This window comes from Periplaneta americana, chromosome 8 (genome assembly GCF_040183065.1).
Source record: "Periplaneta americana isolate PAMFEO1 chromosome 8, P.americana_PAMFEO1_priV1, whole genome shotgun sequence".
NCBI classification, from domain to species: Eukaryota; Metazoa; Arthropoda; class Insecta; order Blattodea; family Blattidae; genus Periplaneta; species Periplaneta americana.
The window spans coordinates 42,402,911-42,430,104 of record NC_091124.1 but is presented as its reverse complement, the minus strand read 5'-3'; the positions used below and the strand labels follow the sequence as shown (position 1 = coordinate 42,430,104).

The window sequence follows — 27,194 nt, the reverse complement described above, 5'->3', positions numbered from 1 at the left end:
TCATATAGCCTAAATTCTAAGTTACAACGAACTTGATTTATATTACAATTTGATATAAATCGGTTCAGCCATTATCGCGTGAAAAGGTAACAAACATCCAGACAGACAGACAGACAGACAGACATACAAACAAAAATGTCAAAAAAGCGATTTTCGATTTCAGGGCGGTTATTATATATGTTAGGACCAACTATTTTTGGAAAATCGAAAATTACCAGAAAAATTTCGGCTACAGATTTATTATTAGTATAGATGTGAAGTCAACATTACATAAATGGATAAATTTATTTTATACTACGTCTCTACTAATATTACAATTTCCTCATCTTTTTACTTTTTTAACTTAATAAAAAGATAATCTATCCTTCCCGTTTCTTCTTTGAATTGTTCAGTTTCTTAATAAAGTAATTTTTTAAGAGATACCTGTTATGTAGTAAAGCATTTGTTGCCGAAGGTCCCGGGTTCTGGCAGCGTCCCTCTGGCGACGCATTTGACTTCCTCCTTGAAGATTCTTGGTATCTACTATCTGTAGAATCACTACTTAACGTCCCTTTGGCATCGATCTCGGGTAACAGCTGTGTACTTGATCGATTCGCATTCTGCTTACATATACTGGAATGCTTCTCTTGTCGTGATTTGCTGATTCTCTCGCAATCTTCCCTCCCGTGTTGTTCCTCTTCAGTAACCAATTATTGTTTGTCTTAAAGTTTTTCTGGCAATGATATAGATCGGACTGCATCGCAACTGTGAGCTGTCGGACTATTCTTCCCCCCTGTCCACGAGACTGAACCAATCAAGGTCTGGCATCGTACGTCTATGACGCTTGTTATCGCTGCAGGAACACGTTGCAATGATTACTAAAGTCTATTACCCGACCAAGCCGAGTAAGGACCTGTTAGATTTCATATTAAAACAGAAATACTTACATAAATCTTCCTATTAAAACATTGACTTATCTATTGCTTTTGTACAAGAAGAATCATTTTGTTTCTACTATAGAACATCTTAACAACATTTTCAGTAACTCGTTAATGCTATTCATTCAAATTCTATAATGTAACAACAGTGGAAATATAAATCTTACAAGCTTCCTCATTAATACGGTGTTGGCATCTGTTAGTTTAAGTACAGACACATAAAAATCTTTAATGATCAACATAATATTTCTCCAGTACATCATGCAGTGATGATACTAAGGACATATGTCGACATAATAGCATACAACCAATAGTTTTATTTCCATATCTTATAAACTTTATAATTCTTTACCACTGCATATAAGAAACACGTCATATTTTACTTTCAGAAGGATGGTGAGAAAGACATTGATGGCAAATCCACTCTACAGTGTCAATGAATTTAGCAATATTACATTTTAGATACTATTTGTTTTAACCTCATGTAATTGACAAATCTGTACATTTTAACCTGATTTTATACTATTTCTTTTAAAACTTTTAACCTGTCTTTGTGGTTATCTGGTGATTGTATATTTATTTTTTTATTTTATTCTTACATTTATTCATATTGTAGTAGCCATGTATTATATATATATATATATATATATATATATATATATATATATATATATATATATCTACTCTGACGTTGTCTATGGCTGTAAATCGCTGAATGACATTAAATCTATCTATCTATCTATCTATCTATCTATCTATCTATCTATCTATCTATCTATCTATCTATCTATCTATCTATCTATCTATCTATCTATCTATCTATCTATCTATCTATCTATCTATCTATCTATCTATCTATCTATCTATCTATCTATCTATCTATCTATCTATCTATCTATCTATCTATCTATCTATCTATCTATCTATCTATCTATCTACCTATCTACCTACCTACCTATCTATCTACCCACCCACCTTTTTAATAGCTTTTCAGAAACTAAAAATTGTAGAAAAGAAGTGACTTGTGCCCTATTGATCATGCGCTGAAGAACTATGGAAATAAAGAATACTTTAGGTAGGCCTATACGATAATCTTTAGACCTGCGTATCGGTGAAAAATGTAATCAGAGACCTAGTTTTTTTACTGCTTATAGTACAGACTACAAGTCAACTTTTGTACACCCTTACGTTTTGAATTCCTGATTTTTTTTTTTCGGTACGCCCTAGTGTACAGGCCGACTTAGAGGTAACACGAATGTACTCACAACCACAGCACATAAAGAATTTAGTTCGCAGAACCGCGGGGTCCTCACTCGCCTTGGACGGATAATACATTACGAACGCGGGACTCTCTTATGTTAATTTTAATAAACATTTATGTCCAGGAGTAACGGTTAGCCTGTCTTACCGTGAAGCGAGCGGATTCGGGTTCAAATCCTGGTTGCAGCAAGTTACCTATTGGAGGTTTATTCCGTTTTTTTTCCTCAACCCATTAACAGAAAATGCTGGGTAGAGCCCGGACGAGAAGTTATGGCACCGGCGCGAGGGACGCATTTTAGTTCGTTTGCTTGGACTCGCCCTCACACTCAACTGGAGGGGTGTTGGGTCAGTTGGTTACTAGCATTCCGAGTGTTCAGATCGTTCTGCTACTACCGCTATTGCTAATACTGAAAACATTGTCCTTCTGAGCGCCCTCATTATGGCATTGTCTAAGGTGTGAAATCATAGAGTAGTTCATAGTCAAGGACATGAAATAGCATACAATGTATGGAAATTCATGTCAGAAGAGGCTTTAATGGAATACCAATTCCATTGAAAGGCGTGTGTGCAAGAGTACTGGCTGCCACTGGTATTTCAAAAAGAACCTTGGCAGGAATCAGGAACGAAGGGAAAAATATTGGGGCAGGAACAGCAGATTCTTTCTCCAGTCCGGAAAAATCACAGCCGAAGAAGAAGATTGTTACAGCTGTAGACAGTTTTGTTGAGGAAGTCCTAAGAAGACTCATCCATAATTTCTACGCTACGCATAAGCAGAGGCCGACTCTGTAGTCGCTTCTTCCAAGAATGGATATCAGTGTATGATTATGTGAAGAAAGTAGAGAACAATTACATTGAATGTAAGCACGTGATGGACAGTATTTTGGTGAACATTTCCATAAACTTAGGGACATCTGATTCCAGCACAAATCAGTCGTCTGATTCGGACGGAGAATAAGAATATAAAGATGGAATAGCTGGCGTAATTTCATTAGGTACCTTCGGAGTCTTAAGTAGGAAAGTGGTGATACTAAGATAAGACGAATGTTTTTGGAAAGAGATGAAACGCATATGCCTGCCGCTCTGAGCTTGAGAACCGTAACCCAAACAACCCCCACTCCTCTACCCTGTTGACCGGCAATTTAAAACTTCGCGCAGGTTGGTGCCATAACATCTCGTCTCAGCTCTAACTTTCGGCGCTGGACCCTGGACTAATTTCGCTGGCATTATCACCTTCATCTAATTCAGACGATAGATAACCATAGCAGTTGATAAAGCGTCGTAAAATTCAGTGAGAGATATACGTAACTGTTGAGCGGGCGAAATGTTTCAAGATGTGTAGCACATTTCAAAAGAGACTACAGTTTTAATTCCTTCTCAGCGTAGATTATAATACTTAAACAGAAAAGAGAAGTGAATATCTCGAACATCATATGGACCAAAACTTTCGGCTCGGAGCATGCGCACTGTAACATTCTTTGACTTAGAGTAATGATAATTATATATATTTTAAATTTTATTTTAGTAGGTTATTTTACGACGCTTTATCGTCTTAGATTATTTAGCGTCTGAATGAGATGAAGGTGACAATGCCGGTGAAATGAGTTCGGGATCCAACACCGAAAGTTACCCAACATTTGCTCATATTGGATTGAGGGAAAACCCCGGAAAAAACCTCAACCAGGTAACTTGCCCCAACCGGGAATCGAACCCGTGCCACCTGGTTTCGCGGCTAACCGTTACTCCACAGATGTGGACTAATAATCATAATAATGATTATTACGATAATAATAAATTAACATTTTATCATAGTTGAAGAATTAATGATCATGCATATGAAGTGTCAGGTAATTTTCATATCTGTTAAATAAAAATAAATTAACTTAACAATGTTGATATACAAAAAATTGCAATGATTCAAACACAAAAAGTACAATAAAATAACTGCATAGTTCAAAATAATAGGCTACACTGATAATAAAAACAGTGTGATTAATTCTTAATATTGTTGAAGTATTGATTCTGCAGTTGTGATTTTCTTAGTAAGACACTAAAGGTTACTTACTTGTTATGTCCGCTAAGAAAGCGAGACCGATGTTCATTTTTATTCCCTAGTTCTATACCTGGAATGGAATGGAATTTAACTGATGGGGGGCACGGATGGCCCAGCACTGCGACCTATTGAGATCTATTGCGCTAACCCTCGATATGGAATGAGTTGCATGCCACAGATCTCCTACGCGCACCGCCCTAACCACATGACTCCCTTAACGACCGGTCCCTACAGCCGACAGAATCCATATACCATTCCTGCTTCGGCAACTTCCCCCAAAGACCCCCCTGTCGGTCCGAGGCGAAACTCCTCCCCTGAGTAGGTCTGCGTCTGGTGTCATTGCAGAAGCCATCCAACGTCGCTTAACTACATTCCATGGAGGCCGGTCGAGAGAGTCAGCAGCTTCGGGAGGCCGCCGGTAGAGTGATCTGAAGAACCATAAACGGGATGATGAGGAAAGAATGATGGGGGAGGAAAGGAAGTGGCGAAGATAAGTGGGGTTCCAATCACCTGATAAAGTTACCTGATATTCATCCATAGGAGTGACAGGAAAAAACCTCACCAAGGCAGCTCGTCTTCACTGGGAATCGAACTCGGGACCGCTGGTTTAGGAGTTAGACTCGCCACAACGTTTTATACCTGAGTTCTCTGTTAACTTCATATAGGCCTAGAGAGTAGAAGTGAAATAACCTTACAGACTGATAAGATACACTTAAATTTTTTTTGCATAAAAGTTACAGTATATTTTTATTATTTGATTAATTTTACTATGCTTATTAACTGCTGTATTTACCTAACTTCTGAGAGAGATGAAGGTGATAATGCCAGTAAAATTAGTCCAGGATTCAGCGTCGAAAGTTAGCCAGCATTTGCTCTTAATGGGTTGAAGGAAAATCCCAGAAAAGTCTGAACTAGGTAACTTATCCCAACTGAAATTTGAACCCTAGCCCGCTCGTTTCACGGTCAGATATGGTAACCGTTATTCCACAGCGGTGGACACTATTAATATTACTACTACTTCTGTTATTTTAATGCATCTGTCTTCTCCACCATATCTTCCTTTATATTCTCTCTCTTGTCCTACATATTTCCGTAATAATAATAATAATAATAATAATAATAATAATAATAATAATAATAATAATTTATTTGAACGATCATAATAATGGTACATTTTTTGAATAGGAAACCTATATTACGTTTTGTGATTAAATGCACGGTTAATTAAAAAATTAAGTTTGAAGATTAAGCAGTCCGGAAACATCGCCGCTAACACACTGTACTCGTGATGCAAATGTAAGAGGTCAACGAACTCGGTGTGTCTCGGTAGGCGAGCTGCTCTACGTCTCGACGTTGGCACTTGATCGCATCGTGTAGTGGCTTCAAATTAGAGAGTTTTAACATTAAATTTACACGAAAACCGTTCACACTATTGAAATGCGAAAGAAGGGTAAATTATTTTTTATTAGATATCCTATCGATAAGGACAAATATTACAATCCTACTCGCAATAGTTACTGAATAAGAGGTTGTTAAACATTTGGGAAAAAACTATGAACTTTCCGCCAATATGATATTATAGTTTTTTGTTACATACAATAGGAGTTATTCGCTCTGAAAATCTGCAAGACTATTTCACTACCACCCTGTATAAAGCTTACATGGCAGAATTTTCGGTTACGTGAGGCACTCGATTTGAAATAGTTTGTTTACTAGGAGAGGAGACTGCAGAGTAGGATGGGAAATATTAACTGCTGTGATCTGCGTCACTTTATCGTAATCGCTAAGGCGGTCAGTGGCGAATTATTAGGAAAGCGCTTGGTTAACGTGACAGACTCGAAAACTTTGATTTAATTTGGCAAATTAATTCAGCAGCTTTAATCATAAATCTCTTTACTGTTCCTCCGTCGCTGAATTGATTTAACTCACAGGCGAGAAATTGCGTAACTAGCCAATAATATTCCATTACGTTGTCTACGTTTATTTTCTTGAATATTATGGCTTTTCTCAAGATTACTTAATAGATTTGCACGTTTTCGATCTAAAATAATTTCAGAAAATCATATTTCGTTTTCTACACACATTTGATATTTTTTTTTATAAATTTCTTTTGGAAATAATACGTACAAACAACATTTAATTCCTCGTACCTTTTAATGCAGCGTGTTTAAGGTATAATGTCGTATTTAGTATACTATGCAAATGTTAAGATCATCAATTTTCTTCGGAATAGTGCGAAAAATAACATTTAATTTGTCTTACCTTCTAATTCAGTATTTATTTATGACATAAGGAGTAATGTCGTTGTATATTAAATTTATTAATGCCTAATAGGATTTTCGAGCATAACATACATCGTATGTTCTCCTCTTCTAAACAGCGAAAAAACTCTTCCTCCCATTTCTCATGAAATAATCGTTTTCTAATGCGCACACACTGCTTTGATAATGCCATTATGCCACCATTGATATTGCTTATGAAACTGATATAGAACCTGCCCACGCCTAGGAGCTACGTGAGGGAGGAACGGGGACTGTGAAGATGATGTCACTCAGAGCGATAAGCTCTGTGAATGTCAGTGAGGCACAAATTCTCAAGTGAAGCACGATGCCCATCTCTGGTATAAAGCTATCAATTCACATAACTGGAAAAAAGATCCAAGATTCATCCTGGATAGAATATAAATAAATTAATATGCATATTACATTCCTTTTCACTCTATGTAAGTAAAGTGGCTTAAGAAACAATACCCTATCTACAGGTCACTGGGACAAATATTTCAATACAGAACGAAAACGGAATTCGCGTTGCAATTCATATTCCATTTAAAAACGTGTTTTCCAGTTAAAACTGATGGACTGAACCAGTTTTCCGAATTAGCCTGGTATAATGAACACAACAGATTAGGCTATGTATCTGGTCTCATCTATCTGCCCTGATGATGGAACCGTGCGGCTGACAGAAAAAAAAATTGGCTGTGAGATCAAATTGCGCATGCGCGGACTTGGTTAATATAATCCTGAATTAACCAAATCTAACCTTTAGTCTATACAGGGTGTAAGGGATATTAGTGCCGTCCTTTTCACAGTCGTCGGGGATGGTCTGCAGAATAAAAAAACGTCCATACAGAATAGGGTCAAAACTTGATAGTTTTCCATGAAAAAAATATTTCTTTTCTTATATTATTTGCGTTATGCTGTTTATATCGTTAGTAAAATTACGAAAACAATTACATCAGTAGATATATCTAGCAAAGAATTAATATTAGTTTAAATACATGTTTGTGTGTTCTATTACGTTTTAGTGAAATTAGACAAAAATGAATGCTTAAATTTGTTTATGCTCGACTATGCCGAAATGTAGGAATTATACACCTGGTAGCAGTCCTTTAATGCATGTCATTATAGTACACCAATTCATTCAAGTTCAGGTTTTCGATTATTCTCGGATATGCAATCGAAAGACAACGAGGGAAACGTCACGGAGGCTGGAAATCCAATACTTTCGCAGAAGGTTATGTTCTGTTACTATAATAATTAGCGTTAATTGTAAATAATATTAAAATAAATTCAATTTGTCATCTCGTTTTTCAATTCTAAATCAATTTCCAGGTTATACATTCTCTGCATTACATCAAGGTCAATGACATTATTGTTCCTCGGAAAAAATCAATACTTTCGCGTCTGCGCACATCTCACAATTTCGAGCTATGAACAAGGTCACTTCCGATCTTCTATCAGATACAAATAAAATGAATATTTCTGAATAATTTCAAGTTAGAAATATGGTCGAGCATAAAAATTCGTATGAAACTTGCCTATAATGGTAATTAAGACGCTCGTATGAAAATTATTAAACTCGCTTGCGCTCGTTTCATAAACAAACATACTTGCGTCTTAATTACCATCATTATAGGTTCGTTGCATAATGTACTATAATATTCTAGCGTGAGAGACGTGGCAACGTGTTCAGCAGGCAGTACTCTGCACGGACGCAAGTACGAGTCAGCTGAGTTCAAGCTCCCTGACCATAGGTCTACTGCCGAACGGATGACAGTTCAGTACAGGGTATTCGATAAACAACTTACAATGTTATTCACAGTTCAGGAATATCATATATTATTAATTTATGGAGAAAGTTGTCGTAATTCAAGGGAGGCAAGAAGGATGTACCGTCAACGTTTTCCGCAAAGAAGGTTACCTAATCGGTGAAATTTCGTAACAGTTTCTCAACGATTATTAGAAACTGGGAGTCTTGAACGTGCCCGCAACAACTGGACTAGAGGACGTGATGTCTGCCTTCAGAACGACGGTGGACACGTGGAAAGTCTGATTTAAATCGGTATGTACAGTTTTCAAATGTAATTTAACGAGTTCGTATTGATACGAAAATAAACTGAACTTAGACAACCAATTATGAATGGTTTATCTGTAAGAAGTGATTTTTCGTCAAGTGTCATGTCCTCAAATACGACAAACTGCAAACTTTAAATTTCTTTAAAATGTTACTATTTTACGGAAGCAGGAGAGATTAAAATTTTGCACTAGAAAAAAAAAAAACGTTCGTGTGATTTTGTGCAGTAAACGATTATAGTTAATTTTTAGATGTACAATAAGAAATGGAGTAATATTGATAAATAAAATGGAAATTTACTATAATGTTCTACTAATGAGAATGAAAGTCTGTATTTGCTGCTCGTTTTATGTCAACAACAGCTGGCCTGGTCCGCCCCTGCATTAGAACAGAGCATCTGTTTTGTAGCGGTATGTCTGTATCCGCTTGAGCTGTATTATACCGTGTAGCCTACCTGTAAACCCCCTCCTCCCATTTAGCAACGTTATCAAACGTTGCATATTGTAAACTTTAATAATTCGTTAAATATTGCAATTAGAAAACAATCGTGAGGACAATTTTTCTTCCTTATGACATGAATAATCATCAGTTAAAATAATGGCACTTATACCCCTTACACCCTGTATACGCAAGATGTGTAACCGGAGTACGAAGAGAACTTCTTGTTTTGATCTGGCATGTACACGCGAAAATAAATTCAGTTAAGAATCACTCTGGCACTGCATGAAAAGTCTGCGCATGTCCAGTTACTATCTCACAGCGAAATTCTTCCTGTCGCGATCCCCTCCTTGTTGGGACCTGTATGTAGTTCCGAAACGTTGGAAATGTCAAGTTCCACGACAAGGTGGATTAACAAAAAGCCTAATTCTGATCGCAGTGAACTACTTGCAAAATAAGATGGAAAAATTCATAACATTCCGGAGATAATATATAACAATGTAAGTATATATTATAATATTGTATATTTTATTTAAAATATTTCATAAAAAGTATCTTTTTTGTAGCCTTCTTTTTCCCCTTTCTTCTCTCTCCTGTAACTCTTCGTTATTCTTCATCGCGTGCCTCTTCTATCGTACTTTACAGGTGTCATGAATTCTGAAATTCAAATACAAAATGGCAATTTTGCAATTAATAAAGATCCAATTATAATACCACTAGTGGCTTGTGCAGCAAATGCTGCTGCAAACTAAGTTCGTTACACGTTCAAATAAAAATTTTTCAGATTTATTTTCAATGAAGAATACTTGTCTTTTTGACAGTTATTTGCTTCCATAATAATGAAACATACTCCTTCTGAATGGATTTTTTTAGGCCAAATACTTTTTCTTGAACCTATCCAACTTCAGTTTTTGAGTTTCAACTCGAAAACGCAAGTATCAATGTCAGGACGATAGCAGTAGCTATTTCAGGTCATTGTGGATTGTAGGCAAAAGCTAAAAGAAATGTCAGGTTTGCTAAGCTTTCGAACAATAGCATTTTCGTATAGCTGCTGCATGTAGAACTTAAAATGTAGAGCGTAAAATCATTTTATCTTACTAAGAGATCTTGCTCAAATGATCTGGAGACTACAAAATTTTCTAGACCTCTTATTTTATCAGTAAGTAATACCTTTTGATCTTTCCTTGGGAACTGTAATTTTTGCGCTCTCTCGAGCCAATACTGAAGACAATGACACATATCAATATCTACACTACACCGCCATTAAGTATATGAAAAAGACCCAACCCCACTGGGCTAATAAGTATAAACATATTTTATATATTATTTTAATGTACCGAAGTACATATGATATTTCCATGCAGATATTCTGCGTCATCATACGATGAAAGAGTAATGGAACGGAGAAAAATTCTCTCCGGCGCCGGATTTGAACCCGGGTTTTCAGCTCTACGTGCTGATGCTTTATCCACTAAGCCACACCGGATACAACTCCGACGCCGGTTAGAATCGTCTCAGATTAAGCTCCAACTCTTGGGTTCCCTCTAGTGGCCGCCCTCTGCACTACGTCATAGATGTCTATGAACGCAGGACCGAAGTCCACACATGTGCTGAGGTGCACTCGACATGAGTGACTAGTTGGCCGGGATCCGACGGAATAAGCGCCGTCTTAAATCACGAAGTGATTTACGCATATCATATATATTATTTTAATGTACCGAAGTACATATGATATTTCCATGCAGATATTCTGCGTCATCATACGATGAAAGAGTAATGGAACAGAGAAAAATTCTCTCCGGCGCCGGGATTTGAACCCGGGTTTTCAGCTCTACGTGCTGATGCTTTATCCACTAAGCCACACCGGATACAACTCCGACGCCGGTTAGAATCGTCTCAGATTAAGCTCCAACTCTTGGGTTCCCTCTAGAATTTTTCTCCGTTCCATTACTCTTTCATCGTATGATGACGCAGAATATCTGCATGGAAATATCATATGTACTTCGGTACATTAAAATAATATATATGATATGCGTAAATCACTTCGTGATTTAAGACGGCGCTTATTCCGTCGGATCCCGGCCAACTAGTCACTCATGTCGAGTGCACCTCAGCACATGTGTGGACTTCGGTCCTGCGTTCATAGACATCTATGACGTAGTGCAGAGGGCGGCCACTAGAGGGAACCCAAGAGTTGGAGCTTAATCTGAGACGATTCTAACCGGCGTCGGAGTTGTATCCGGTGTGGCTTAGTGGATAAAGCATCAGCACGTAGAGCTGAAAACCCGGGTTCAAATCCCGGCGCCGGAGAGAATTTTTCTCCGTTCCATTACTCTTTCATCGTATGATGACGCAGAATATCTGCATGGAAATATCATATGTACTTCGGTACATTAAAATAATATATATGATATGCGTAAATCACTTCGTGATTTAAGACGGCGCTTATTCCGTCGGATCCCGGCCAACTAGTCACTCATGTCGAGTGCACCTCAGCACATGTGTGGACTTCGGTCCTGCGTTCATAGACATCTATGACGTAGTGCAGAGGGCGGCCACTAGAGGGAACCCAAGAGTTGGAGCTTAATCTGAGACGATTCTAACCGGCGTCGGAGTTGTATCCGGTGTGGCTTAGTGGATAAAGCATCAGCACGTAGAACTGAAAACCCGGGTTCAAATCCCGGCGCCGGAGAGAATTTTTCTCCGTTCCATTACTCTTTCATCGTATGATGACGCAGAATATCTGCATGGAAATATCATATGTACTTCGGTACATTAAAATAATATATATGATATGCGTAAATCACTTCGTGATTTAAGACGGCGCTTATTCCGTCGGATCCCGGCCAACTAGTCACTCATGTCGAGTGCACCTCAGCACATGTGTGGACTTCGGTCCTGCATTCATAGACATCTATGACGTAGTGCAGAGGGCGGCCACTAGAGGGAACCCAAGAGTTGGAGCTTAATCTGAGACGATTCTAACCGGCGTCGGAGTTGTATCCGGTGTGGCTTAGTGGATAAAGCATCAGCACGTAGAGCTGAAAACCCGGGTTCAAATCCCGGCGCCGGAGAGAATTTTTCTCCGTTCCATTACTCTTTCATCGTATAAACATATTTGATTCTTAATAACAATATTATTATCTTACTTAAGTTTTGTAGTTATATATAGCAGTCACTCAGTAAATTATAGAAATGAAGATCTAAATTAAGATATCCTCTACATTTACTTACATAACCTCAAAAGGTTTCACTTTCATGTCATCAATATAGCATCAATATTATGTACAATTAATGAAGAACAGACGCATCATGATATGAACTATAATAATATTTAATTTCTAATGGTAATAATGTCATCAAACCACCTCAAGTTTCGTAGATTTGAATATCCAATACACAGCTGTACTCAGAAAATTATACACTGCAGAATCAGTTTTTAATAACAAATTGAATTGAGCTCTAAATATGTCGGCAATCCTGCAGGTCATGGCCTTCGTGTAATAGCCTATTGCTTATTGTAGTGTGTGTTTTGTTCTGAAATTCAATCAAGTCGGCCGTGATTCAATAAAATTAGTTCTCAAAACTGACAACAGACGGATTTTGGAAAATAGGAAAATTATGTAGGAAAATTGACATTTCACTGAAAACTGCTCTTTTTCCGAAAAGCTTTGGATGCCAGGCATGAAAATGAGGGGTCACTCATTGAAATCCGTTCAGCCGTTTTCCCGTAATTTCCATTACCAGTTCAAATTATATATATAGATTCTCAGCAATGAGTGAGAGGGTGGGGGTTGGGGGAGGTAGGAAGCAAGAGAAATGCATAGCTATCATTGCGAGCCACAATGTGCTCGCGAGTCACATTTTCGCCACGGCTGGCGTACTGCCTCCATTAAAGAATGTCTTAATTATTTCTACACCGCCAAAAAAGGTAAAATTATAATACAAGTGAATGTTTTTGGAAGAATGGTTGTGGGATTTTCCTGAAGGTCGTTTTCGACTCCCGCGAAGGAAGTAGCATTGACTGATACACAACAAAGAGCAATCACATATTCTTAATTCTGAATGTGTATGTAGTAAATATTGTTACACCTATTTAGTTTGAACGAGAAAGCCTGAAGCTTTGAGCTCAGTAAGACGCACAAAAGAAATATTCGAACATCACCTCGTAAAGGATGGAGTCTAGCTCGCCTTGCCAGTAGATATTCCATGCTTCTATTTCCGGGACGAGAAGTCGAGAAGGATTTCCTGTTGCATGCGCTAAGATACACCATTCTCGACCTGCGAACATTTTTAGCACAGGAAAGAGTTATTTCACTTTCACTTCAATATACCACGTGACACATAAATCATTTGATAAATGGAGAAAACTATATCATTTTGAAGTGAAAGTATAGGAATAATAATAATAATAATAATAATAATAATAATAATAATAATAATAATAATAATAATAACAATAATAATTTTATTTATTTACTTATATTTAATGTTCTGTACAAGAGCCAGGGGCCAATTACAGTTCAGCACAAAGACAATAACAAAAACAATAGCAATGATATAAATTACAATAAAAGTACAGTGGAATAATTATTAAAATAATGGCAGTTAATGAGATGATAATTGCAAATGAAAGAATGGAATCATATAAATAGTATTAGAAAGATATACAAGATGACGAGAATATTATAATACCTATCTAAACAAAACTAAATGAATAACAACTGACATAAAACTCGAAAAAGTATACACTACACATTAAATGGATCCAAGTTCAATCCGTGCAAATTAGCATATTTTATACATAAGCAGACAGGAGAGAGAGATTTAGAACTTCTATTACAAAAAAAATTACGAAATCTTAAATCCTTAGCAGGAAAATGAAGTCTGATATTGCTTATGAAGGATTCACAATCATTATCACATTTAATGACGTTACAAAAAAATAAATAGGCCTAATCAAGATCTTGACGTCTGGCAAATCAACTACAGCAATTAAAATATTTGCAGTTAATCTCATATTTATAATCGGAATTTGGTAAAAATCTATAAGAACACAAGGAAATAAATTTTCTTTAAATATTCTCCAATTTAGCCGAGTCAGTGGAAGTAATGGAGTTCCATACAACAGATGCATATTTAAGCTTGGATCTTACAAATGTATAGTATAAAATTAACAGACACATAGAAGTAGAAAAAGATAATAATAATAATAATAATAATAATAATAATAATAATAATAATAATAATAATAATAATAATAATAACAATCATAACAACCATCATAATAACAATAATAACAACAACAACAATAATAATAATAATAATAATAATAATAATAATAATAATAATAATAATAATAATAATAATCCGTGGCGCTACAGCCCATGAAGGGCCCAGACCGACCAGCCGGCTGCTGGCCTCACGCCCACATGTCGAAACAAAGGAGGACGATCATCCAACCAGAATGGAGGTATCGTGTGGTTAGCACGATGATGCCCCCAGCTGTTATAGTTGACTTTCGCAACCGGATATCGCTACCTATTGTAGCTCCCCAAGTGCATCACGATGCTGGGTGGGCACCGGTCACATACACTGGCCGAACTTTCATGAGAAAATTTCTTCCCCCATGAGGACTCGAACCAGCGCGCATTCCGTAACGCGAGTCCTAGGCAAGATTACTTAGACCACGACGCCACGGCGCGGGACATAGGAATAATAAATTAGTTTATTTTGAAATATTATCTTAGAAATTAGATTTTACCATGCCATGTCGTACAGCACAACTTTCTTTGGTCACATCACGAGTTAATATTTTAGGTGAAATCCGAAGGCCTGTGTATTATTGTTGAGGCTGGTTCTATTGTTGTGAACTAGATGGCGTCTGTAGATATATTACTGATTTATTATGAATATGATTTTGGTGATGAATGAAGCCTGTATATTCAGGGATGTAGTGGCCCGAATTTACTGGCATTTTCCTTATGGTTGAGGGAAAACCCTGAAAACCTCAACCAGGAAATTAAACCCAAGTGGGAATCGAATCAGGGCCTTCTGCATAAGAGACAAGCATGCTGACCCCCACGTACAATACTAATGGTTTAGTTACACGTAACGTACAGATAATAAATTTTGAGAATTAATTTATGCAAAAAAAAAAAAAAAAAAAGACAAAAACACAAATTGTACACTTTTTAATATCTATGGCGACATTCAGAGTAAACCTTAAAATTTTTAAGAGATTTATGAAAACATCGGCAACGAAACTTTTCACATAATTTATTTTTTATTAGAACTATGCGTTGTAGAAAATATATCATTAAAAGTACTGATTTTATTTCATACAAAGAACCTCCTGTTAAAATTTGTGTACTCAAATCGCTAACATCCTGTAGAGAAGAATGGAACGTGTGAAATAGACGGACAGAATAAGAAATGAAGTTGTGTTGGAAAGAGTAGGTGAAGAAAGAATGATGCTGAAACTGGTCAGGAAGAAAAAAGTGGCTTGCTCACTGACTAAGAAAAACCTGCGTACTGAAGGATGCACTAGAAGGAATGATGAACGGGAGAAGAGTTCGGGGAACAAGAAGATATCAGATGATAGACGACATTAAGATATATATGGATCACATGCGAAGACTAAGAGGAAGGGGGGAAGATATGGAAGATTAGAGAATGCTGAGTTTGCAGTGAAGGACCTGCCCTTGGGCTGAATACTATTAATGAATGAAAATTATGACGTAGATAAGCTGTTAGTCACGCTTTATTCAGGAAAATTCTGTAGTGTGTTGTATGTGCATCGATTAGATATTCACTGCGTCATCGTATACGAATTTTGAAGACGTGCGTCATATTGGGAGAGATAAAAGTGACGCTAGTAGACGTCAAGTGGCACTCTGTGTGTTATGTTGAAGAGTGTGTAAGCTAGCTCTGTTTCGTTATTGAATAATATGACATCAGACTTACCTGTGAACACGCGAAGGGTGATATCAGGAGAGGCGTTCAGTCGACGCAGGCCCTCCCGATGGATCTCCTCTTCGTCTCGGAACAGACAACTGAAAAAGAGGTTTATTCTGCAGCCGGGACGTAACTTGGAGAACTGGAGGATGAAATCTGCGCATCTGGCGCAAGGAGAATATGACAGATACAGGTCAATACACCTGAAACCATGTAATGTAACAACCAAAAATTAGTAACCAAAAACTAATACTTAAGAGTTAGAAATTAAGAATTACGAACAAATACAACTATAGAGCTAATAACTTATATACAGGGTGATTGAGGAGGAGTTACCGCCACTTACGAAACTTATTTCCGAAGACATTTTGAGCAAAGAATGTTATATAAACCTGGATTCCATTCTCAATATTTTCAGAGTTACCGGTACACTAAAATTTTAAGTTGATTGTAAAATACCTTCTTTCTTTCGCTTTAGGGTAAAATGATACAGGGACATCACTTTATTTTTACTAACATTTTTAACATTAACCTGGCTATACTCGGAAACACTGTTACCCCCCTTCCATTACAGGAGTTTGGAGTTGCTAGTGCAATATGCAAACAAATCATTTTACTAGCTATAGGAGGAGAGAAAAGTAGTGTATCCAATTATGTTACAGGGAAATATAGTAATATGATTTTCAGTTTGGTCATTACTTTACAGTATTTTATCAAAAAACAGTAGAATAGTAACAATTTTTTTTTTTTTTTCACAAACTCAAGTCTTCAGGCGGTTATATACATTATGTAATGTCTACTTTATTCAGCATATTACTAACCTAATTTATTCCTGAGAATTTTGTGAGCACTTCCGTAAGAAACCCCAATTTCTACAGCTAACTTCTTGACCGACTTATTAGGACCTCGATGCATCCTTTCTCTAGCATCTTCTACATCATCTTCTGTCACCTTTGTTGGCCATCTTACATTTTTCTTCCTTTCTGTACACTCTGTTGCTCTAAATTTATCTACCAGATTAATGATATTTCTACGAAATTATTCCGTAATGATATAATCAGGAAATTGTGGAAAAAAAAAAAAAAGAAAAACTGTTGTTCACATTCGGTTATATTGTAATTCCAGTTTCCATCATTGTCCTTCATACCTACAAACAGTAAAACAAAACTCTTGTTTCAATAATGCTGTATCGTACCGTACCATATTATAGGGTACCGTACTTTGGGTAACTCTAATCTTCACTTGTGCTCAGTCCACACAGATAAATTCAGTTATAGTACACACCATACTTGTGTGAAAATAAACTTCAATAATATAAGTTTTTTCTTCTATAGAAAATGCAACATATTTGTGAAACACACTGTACTCTGTACTGTTTATTTCACTGCTAGCAACAGCGGCCGTAAGTTTGTGTGACTGACGTTAGCAAGGACATTAGTGAAAGGGGTCGGAGTCAAGTACATTTGGAAACGCAGGTACAATAAAAATTGAAGTAAAAATAAAATGATGTCCCTGTACAATATGTAAATGGAGAATGAACTCTTCAGAAGTATCATTTCTTTAATTGGCCAGTATTCTAAAGCTAATTTGTTGTGAATTTCTTAGTTCTATCGTACAAATTTTTCTTTAAATTTTTAACTACAAAATTACTTTATACTTACGCGCTTCTCACACCAATAATTGAATACCCCGGGATAAAGGTACATGGCGCATTGTTTCCCTATGTACTTAATGAAACGAAATATATCTCGTTCGAATGCCAGATGTACCCTTTTTATATATGGCTTATATATGGCTAAGAACAAAAAGGTTGTATGTCCAAAAATGTATAAAAAAATGAGTTAATGGTACTGGTTGAATTGTCTTGATTTAATCTTCATTTTGGACAAAGGTACTACGTCTTTCTTTGAAGGAAATGTCATAAAAATAATTATGACAACAAGGTAAAATTCCATGATTGGCTACTCTAAAGAATTTATCTTGCCAATTTCGTTCTATGGACATATAACGTTTGTATTTTTACCCATCGTTATCATCCCAATGTTTTCATGCTTTCATGATATCCTCTTGTCTTGAAATAGTTTTTGCGCATGGTTTTCTTAGATATAGTAATATAATATAATATAATATAATATAATATAATATAATATAATATAATATAATATAATATAATATAATATAGCTACTTATGGCTTTTAAGGAACCCGGAGGTTCATTGCCGCCCTCACATAAGCCCGCCATCTGTCCCTATTCTGAGCAAGATTAATTCAGTCTCTACAATCATATCCCACCTCCCTCAAATCCATCTTTATATTATCCTACCATCTACGTCTCGGCCTCCTCACAGGTATTTTTCCCTCCCGCCTCCCAACTAACACTCCATATGCATTTTTGGATTCGCCCATACGTGCTACATGCTATGCCCATTTCAAACGTCTGGATTTCATGTTCCTAATTATGTCAGGTGAAGAAAACAATGCTTGCAGTTCTGTGTTGTGTAACTTTCTCCATTTTCCTGTAACTTCATCCTTCTTAGCCTCAAATATTTTCCTAAGCACCTTATTCTCAAATACCCTTAACCTCAGTTCCTCTCTCAAAGTGAGAGTCCAAGGTTCACAACCATACAGAACAACCGGTAATGTAACTGTTTTATAAATTCTAACTTTCAGATTTTTTTAGAGCAGACTGGTTGATAAAAGCTTCTGAACCGAATAATAACAGGTATTTTCCATATTCTGCGTTTAATTTTCTCCTGAGTGTCATGTATGTTTGTTGCTGTTGCTCCAAGATATTAATTATTTGAATTTATCCACCTCTTCAAAGGATAAATTTCCAGTATAATATAATATAATATAATATAATATAATATAATATAATATAATATAATATAATATAATATAATATAATATAATATAATATAATATAATATAATATAATATAATATAATATAATATAATATGATATAATATAATATAATATAATATAATATAATATAATATAATATAATATATAATATAATATAATATAATATAATGTTACATTGGGACATCACATCTGTGCTCCTTTTCCTGTACGTGTTGGAGGGCTTTGACTTCTGCATGATCCCTCATCCATTTCTGGCTGTACTCCCAACCAATGACATCCAGGTATTCGAAGCGGGTTTTCGTCAACACCACGCAGCTCTGGAGGAAAAGGGGCCGCCCGTTCATATAAAATTCATTCCACATTCTTCTGAAGAAGTAGCTATGCCTTGGTCTTGGTGGCATGGGATAGCTCATGTTTCAAATGGTTTTGATCAGATTCGTTGCTGGACAATCCGGAGCAAGGAAACTCAACGAATCCTAAAAAAATAAAAAATACGAGTGGAAATGTGTGATGCTCAGACAGAGGAGGGTCCATATCGATAAATTGGCAATGGCGGCTCGTGTCCGATAAATAAGGTGAAGGCCAAAATAATTCTAGGCAATTCCATAGATTCGATGGGTATAGTGACGTGATTGATTACGTTTTGAACATATTTGTTAGATGTATTGGAATATTGGATTGTATTTAAAAATACATTATTTATCTTCTACAGAACAACGGGAGAGCATCGTCTCCAAAACATAACACACTAAATCATTTACCTAATGGATTCATGTTTTCATCGTACTAATACATTTGCTACAACAAAGGACGTATAGCCTACTCCAATTTTCCCAACTTTCTACAACACATTAAGAAATGGCATGATGAATTTCATACTTGAAGTGTCAACAACACACAATATGTCAGACAGTTTTCTATTTCTCCTGAAAAACTTATGTTTCTGGATTATGGTTGTTTTTCCAAGAAAAGAAAAAAAAAAACTTTAATTGTTCTTCAATTTCCTCAAAAACTTCTGAATGATGTTTCGAGGTATCGAATTTGTAGACGGTAGGAAAATTTTCCCAATTAAAAAAAAAAGTATTATCTATTGAATAATATTAAGTGAAATGATTTCACTACAAAATATGCATAATTGATTAGTTTATCTTTGGTTTGTAATTCGATGTTCAAGTCATTCAAATGTTTTGTTACATCAACAAGAAATGCAAAGCAGGGTAACTAATCGGGATCACTAACAATTCACACATGCGAACCTTTTCTTCAATAAAATGGCGAATTTTTTTCTCGTAGAGTAAGAAACCATTCCAATTTAGGCCTACCACTGCCACTGAGCCATCCTGGTAATGATAATAATAATAATAATAATAATAATAATAATAATAATAATAATAATAATAATAATAATAATAATAATAACAATAATAATTGTTATTATTGTGTATTTTTAATGCTGTGTATTGTAATTATGTATTGTGTTTTAATTGTTTATTGTCTTAATAATAATTATTCTGTGTAATTAAGTTACCACTGCCACCGGGTGTTCACCCACTTGCAGTGTAAATAAATACATACAAATCGATCATATTCACTAATCGTCCCGCGAATAGCCGTATTCAAGAAGTAAAACTCTAAAATCGATAAATAAAAATCGATGATGTGGCTGATGTGGCCCGCCCTGCATTAGATATCTTCTTCGCGTCCATAAGAGTGTCTTCATTTGTTAGGTTTATTGCACTTTGGATCTGCTGTGACGTGGTTGTCAGCATCACACACATTTGAAATATCTCTGGGCATTACGTGCATGTTCGAGAGGAATTCGAACCAGACTGTGGCTCAATATAGCCTATTTCTTGGAAGGCAGCATCAATTGTAATCTTTTGATGAATTATGTGTAAAGATAGTTTATCAGTACATTAGTGCTTATCTAATCTAGAAGCAAAGACAAATGTCACATGCACGTTGGGTTTGTATGTGTTCAGCGATTTAACGCCCACAACGAAATTTTAATGTCGCACACTGAACCTACAGGGTGATTGTGGAAAAGTGAACAAAATTAAATTAAACAGACAATAGGGGCTAGTGTATAGAACATGTTTGAATAAGGAACTTGAGGTTTGCGAATCTTATCGGTATCGTATTTTATAATCTTTTCTATTTTCTGCCTTTCTTTTTATCTCTGCATATGATCCATATATATCTTAATGTCGTCCTTCATGTGATATCTTTTTTCTGGCCCGAACTTTTCTCCCGTTCACCATTCCTTCCAGTGTATCCTTCAGTAGGCAGTTTCTTCTGAATCAGTGATCCAACCTCTTCCTGATCAGTTTCAGCATCATTCTTTCTTCACCCACTCTTTCCAACACAGCTTCATTTCGTATTCTGTCTTTCCATTTCACATGCTCCATTTTTCTCCATATCCACACATCAAATGCGTTTATTTCCACTTCGTCGCAATATCCATGTTTCTACACCATAAGATGCCAAACTCCACACAAAGCACTGCACTATTCTCTTCCTTAGTTTTTTTTCCCGAAGTCCTCAGATAGTACTCCTTTTCTATTAAAAGCTTCCTTTGCCATCCTATCCTCCTTTTGACTTCCTGGCAGCAGCTCATGTTACTGCTTATGGTACACCTAAGTATTTAGAATTCGCACGTTTGCCTTCTATATTTTTCTTTCGATAACCATAGTCTTCCTCTTCTCTGAATTTATTTTCATCCCATACTGTTCACAGCTGTCATTTAGCTCCAGTAGCATATCCCTTCGTATCATCTCTTCTGCTAGCAATGCCTTATGAACAATTTTTTTAAATTTTTATTCTTCTTTCTCTTAATATCACCCTTCCCCTGTTCTGAAAACAGTTCTTCATTAAATCCCCCAAGTAGATGTTGAACGGTGTAGGTGATAAATCTTTGTCGTACTCCTCTCCCTATGTCACTTCCATCTAATATTTTCTTGTCCTATCCTGACTTTCATTTCTCTCTTGCAAATCCACACCAATTTTCTTCAGAATCCCCATCAGTTTATTTCAATCCACTCTGTCAAATGCCTTTTCGATATCCATGTTTTGTAATGTGACAATGTAAATACGATAGTAAAAACTTCAATTTAAATACTTCAAATCAATATTATGGTTATGAAATGTGTATATTGTACCCACATAAGCACTGGATAATAACATAAATAAACAGAATTTTACTTTTAAAAACTCTAGGATTTAGAAACATTGTTGAAAACGGGTCTTATATTCGACGTCTTTACATAATTAATTAATAAAAAAATTCCACATAGTTCAGCTTAAAAGAGGATCGCCCATAGCTACAGCGTGTGTTGGAAATGATGTCCTCGGTTTTAATGTATTTTTCCAGAAAAACTGATCGTTGCTTGGTTAGTAATTATGACCTATACATATTATGACGTATGACTATACAAGGTGTTTCAAAAGTGAAATATAGTTGTAATTAAAATTAAATGAGGTTTTGGGACAAAGACCTCAGACACGTCCTCCCTTGTATTAGAAAGTAATATTTTTATGGAAATAAGATATTTTGCCGACTATTGTTTGCGAATTAATGACGTCATCGAGAATATTATTAAATGGTACTCTGTGATCTTTTTATGTTTTTTTAAATGTTTATGTTCTCTGAATTCCGATTCTATTGTACTCACAGTTGACTGAGAAATAGAAAGATTATTTCGGTGTGTTTAATTAAAAAGTGTGCATACCCCTTGCTGTGCGCGTCACAATCAGAATCTGAATTCTATAATTTCCTGTTAGGAACATTTTGTTTTATGTTAATTCCATTCATATAACTGCTAACAAAAGACGCTATAACAAAAGAAACAATCAAGCACCCGCCAAAAATAAATAAATAAATAAATGGATAGATAGATAGATAGATAGATAGATAGATAGATAGATAGATAGATAGATAGATAGATAGATAGATAGATAGATAGATAGATAGATAGATAGATAGATAGATAGATAGATAGATAGATAGATAGACAGATAGACAGACAGACAGACAGACAGATAGATAGATGAATGGATGGAGGGTGGAAGTTCGGATGGATGGATGGATAAATAAATAAATAAAAATAAATAAATAAATAAATGGATGGATGGATGGTTGGGTGGGTGGAAGGACGGATAAATAAATAAATAAATAAATGGAGGACGGAAGGTTGGATGGATAAATAAATAAATAAATTGATGGATGGTTGGGTGGAAGGACGGATAAATAAATAAATAAATAAATAAATAAATAAATAAATAAATAAATAAATAAATAAATAAATAAATAAATAAATAAATAAATAAATGGAGGATGGAAGGTTGGATGGATGAATGGATAAATAAATAAATAAGTAAATAAATAAATAAATAAATGGAGGATGGAAGGTTGGATGGATGAATGGATAAATAAATAAATAAGTAAATAAATAAATAAATAAATAAATAAATAAATAAATAAATAAATAAAGGGATGCATGGATGGAGGATGGATGGTTGGGTGGATGGATGGAAGATGGATGGAAGATGGATAGTTGGATGGACGCATAAATAAATAATTAATTAAATAATAAATAAATATGTATATACTGGTATAACATATTATATATATATATATATATATGATACAATACTATTATATGTTTTTTCAAGGTATTTAATGTAAGATATTTTTTATAATGACAAACAAAATAGGTACTTTTTCGGTTGGTACGATAGTCAAACTTCACTGAGCGTCAGTCATTCTCTTCTCTGAGCTCGCACACCCACACTGTGTTTACTGACTTTGTATCGTGAAAGTTGACTCTTGTGGAATCACTCTTTTACTACAATTTTCCAATGTTTCCTGCCACACCCTTTATTATCTTTATTTTCTCGCGACACACCAGTGTGGCACGGCACAACGGTTGAAAATGGCTGTCCCATGCGATGGCTGCTAAGAGGAGGGGGAAATTCGAAGTCATCTATTCGAAGTATAATTTGATATCCTGAGGGTTTAGAGCGCATAACGCTATTGTGATATTGATTTTGTCTGCTTACCCCTAGTTCCAACTAAGTTGGCGTATAGGAGTCAAGGGGTGAAAATTCTAAGCGCTACAATATTAATCATAATTATATATATATATTATATATATATATATATATATATATATATATATATATATATATATAAAACATTTATGTATGTGTGTGTGTTGTCTGACACGACCGATAAAGAGGTAAATCTTATCCTATCATAACGTCATCCCATTCTCTTCGTATCGCCAGCTGACTTCGAAGGTCAAGTGAGAACACATATAACATGAAATTACACGAAATGGATATCCAAACATTGTGTATAGTTCAGGGGTCGAGGGGTGTGTTGTTGAGAAATTTTATCCTAACAAATGTAATTTTTCGTTCTGAAAAGGAATTTTTCAATGTTACATTTGTTCGAATCAAATTTCTGCACATTTAAAGAACAAAACTAAAATTCTTTCATTCATTTACTACGTATCATAATACTCTACTATCTTAAATTGACTGAGCATATTTAGAATTAAATCAATGGCTTTCCCAAAACACGTTATGAAATATTTCATATAAAATAATTTTTTTTATCGAAAAGAAAGTAAAAACGAGCAAAATTGTATTAAACTCTTTTGTTTGAAATATCTCAAAGAATAACGCCCTGAAATTAATGACATTACTTACGGTTCACTTTGTACATACAATTAAAATATAAACTTTCGTTATGGCTTCTGTCATCGCTTAGCTATGTATACAGCAAAAATGTGAATTATATCAAATAAATATTGTTTATTTTTTAACTAGATCTCAAAATCCCTGAGTGAACTGGAGAGTTGATTCTATAGAATGCTTCATATTTGAGTAGCTTAATATCAAAGACGGACATCTGTCGTTTCCATAGTTTTGATCTAGAGGCAATTTTTTAATTCACAGTGTTCTTTGTAATATTTAACACAATTTAATTTATAAATATAGTGTTAGAATTTGCATATGATTTCACTATAACTGGAAAGAGCATGAGAAATTGTATAAAAAACCACAGCTATCTAAATTTCGATTGAGGTCAGATGTCCGTCTTTGATATTAAGCTACTCATTTGTCTACTTAGGAATTTGTCACTACGGCTTTGGTCACTACGTAATTATAGGCAGTGCTTTTCTTCTGGAGGAAAATATGGTGGAACTCTGTGTAGTATAGCGGGCGGAGAAAGAATTACTATCCACTGGACAGAATTTTATTATTTTCAACCTTCTTTCCACCAAAATTGAACACTTTCTAAGCATAAGCGGAATTCAAAGAAAAATTATGCCAAAAAGATAATTATTACCATTGTTTGTTAATGACATTGTGTACAACATTCTGACATTTTATTTTTTACCGATGATATTAAATTGTATAAAGAAATCAAAACTATATCAGATTGTAAGCTACTTGAAAACGATATTACAAACTTACATATTTGGAGCATTAATAATACATTTTTATTTAATATTAAGTATCTAAATATGAACTTTTTAGACTGAAAAATAAAATAAAATTTTCATATAATATAAAGGCAAAAGTTTTACCACCAGAAAATGAACATAAAGATTTAGGTATATTATTTAGGAGTAATTTTACATTTCATAGTCATATTAATAATATTATAAATTTGTCCTATAAAAGTTTAGGTTTTTTCATGAGAAATTCTTGTAAATTTAAAGTCAAAACTATAATAATTTTGTATAGTTCCGTTGTTCGATCTAAATTAGAATATGTTGCGGTTATCTGGAATCCAGTTACTAACAAATATATTCTGTTACTAGAAAAAATTCAAAATACATTTCTAAAATGGTTATATTATAGACTTTATAATAATTATCCTACTTATGAGAGTTATGCTACAATGCTTCAACATTTCCATTTGATTACTTTGGAAATTAGACGAAATTGTCAATATTTAAACTTTCTTTATAAAATTATTAACAATAAATTGGACTGTGTTGGTTTATTTTATTATATAACATTATATGCACCAATTTCGAAATTTATTTTTCATACCAAGGCAAATGCTGAATAGCACAAAAATTCCCCAGTTTTCCAAATGTTACAATTATACACAGTGTCTCGCTTAGAGGGATTGAGAAATAAATGCTCACCACTTAATGTAAAATCAGATAAAGATATCGTTGAGATTTACATCTGACAACATAGAGAAACTGTCCACAGCTGAAAACAGCTGCATGGGTAACGTTCGTTTGTTTGTTGCTAAAACAAGCCTGGCGCCATTTTGTAGGAGAACACGCCATGGTCAACATGTGGACACCACAACAGAAAGTTCAGTGTGTGCTATGATTAGCAGAAGAAAAATCTGTTACGCGAGTACAACGCCTTATTCGTCGTACATGAATAGGTGAATCGGAAGACGAGGACCCATTGCCTGGCCAATCAGGTTACCCGATCTGACCCCCTTTGATTTTTTTTCTGAGGCTTTGTGAAGGATGCTGTGTACGAAAGAGGGAGAGTTAACACTTTGGAGGAATTGAGACAGCACATCACAAATGCAGATGTGCTAGTGACTCCACAAATGCCACAGAACAATTGGCGGTAGGTTGAATACCGTCGTTTAGATGACTGCAGAGCAACTCGAGGCGCACACATCGAGTTGCATTCAGCATTCTCCGAAACTCGGAGAGTTTTTACGCCAAGTTATGTAGAAAGTTATATTAATAAGCCATTATTTACACTTGAAATTATCACTTATTTCTTGATCCCTCTAAGAGGGACACCAGCGAATAGGGATTATAAAGAATGGACACTAAGCGAATTTCCCAATGTTTTGTTTCTCTGTGCGCCAGTGTTTAGTTCTACTTTCAAGCGCTAGAGGTTAGTGTAACCGAGCATAGGCTAAGATAATACTTGAGAATAGAGCTGAGACACAGGATTCAAACATCACCTACTTTATTGCATAATACAGTAACGCTTTGCTTCAAATAAATTCAAGTTAACAGCTTTTCCTTATTTCTCAGTGACGAACTAGTTATAATAATAATATTTTATATTTCAGATATAATAAATTATATTGTAAAATAATATAATACATTATAAAATTAAGTATCAAATTCGTTTAATATTTCTATATAATATAATGTAGGTATATGGTTTTACTTCTCGTAAGAGTTTTGTTTTTCCATTTTCAGCGCTATCAAATCATTACATATTTTAATTGTTGTTGGGGGTCAACGTCTCAACTCTCATTATAAAGGAACTCTAGAGTCTAGACATGACAGTTAATGACGGATTTATTATTTGATGGATCCAATTTATTTTATTTGAGTACATAATGT

At 35.1% G+C, this 27,194-nt stretch overlaps 2 protein-coding genes across 3 annotated transcripts in view; both read right to left on the bottom strand.

Moving 5' to 3' along the window:
- The window catches only part of LOC138704679 (mucin-2-like), a 123,996-nt gene extending 123,220 nt beyond the window's left edge, over positions 1 to 776 (bottom strand). Inside the window, exon 1 of the transcript XR_011333393.1 lies at positions 424 to 776. The gene's annotated coding sequence lies outside the window, so the exon portion shown is untranslated. The remainder of the gene's footprint in view (positions 1 to 423) is intronic.
- An 8,747-nt stretch (positions 777 to 9,523) lies between these two features.
- Positions 9,524 to 27,194, bottom strand: part of LOC138704678 (ankyrin-1-like) — a 43,771-nt gene continuing 26,100 nt past the window's right edge. The window contains exons 5-8 of one of the 2 annotated variants that reach the window (XM_069832803.1): positions 19,015 to 19,316; positions 15,985 to 16,178; positions 13,184 to 13,299; positions 9,524 to 9,675 (exon numbers count right to left, since the gene is read on the bottom strand). The gene's annotated coding sequence lies outside the window, so the exon portion shown is untranslated. The remainder of the gene's footprint in view (positions 9,676 to 13,183; positions 13,300 to 15,984; positions 16,179 to 19,014; positions 19,317 to 27,194) is intronic. The other variant, XM_069832804.1, reaches the window with a different exon arrangement.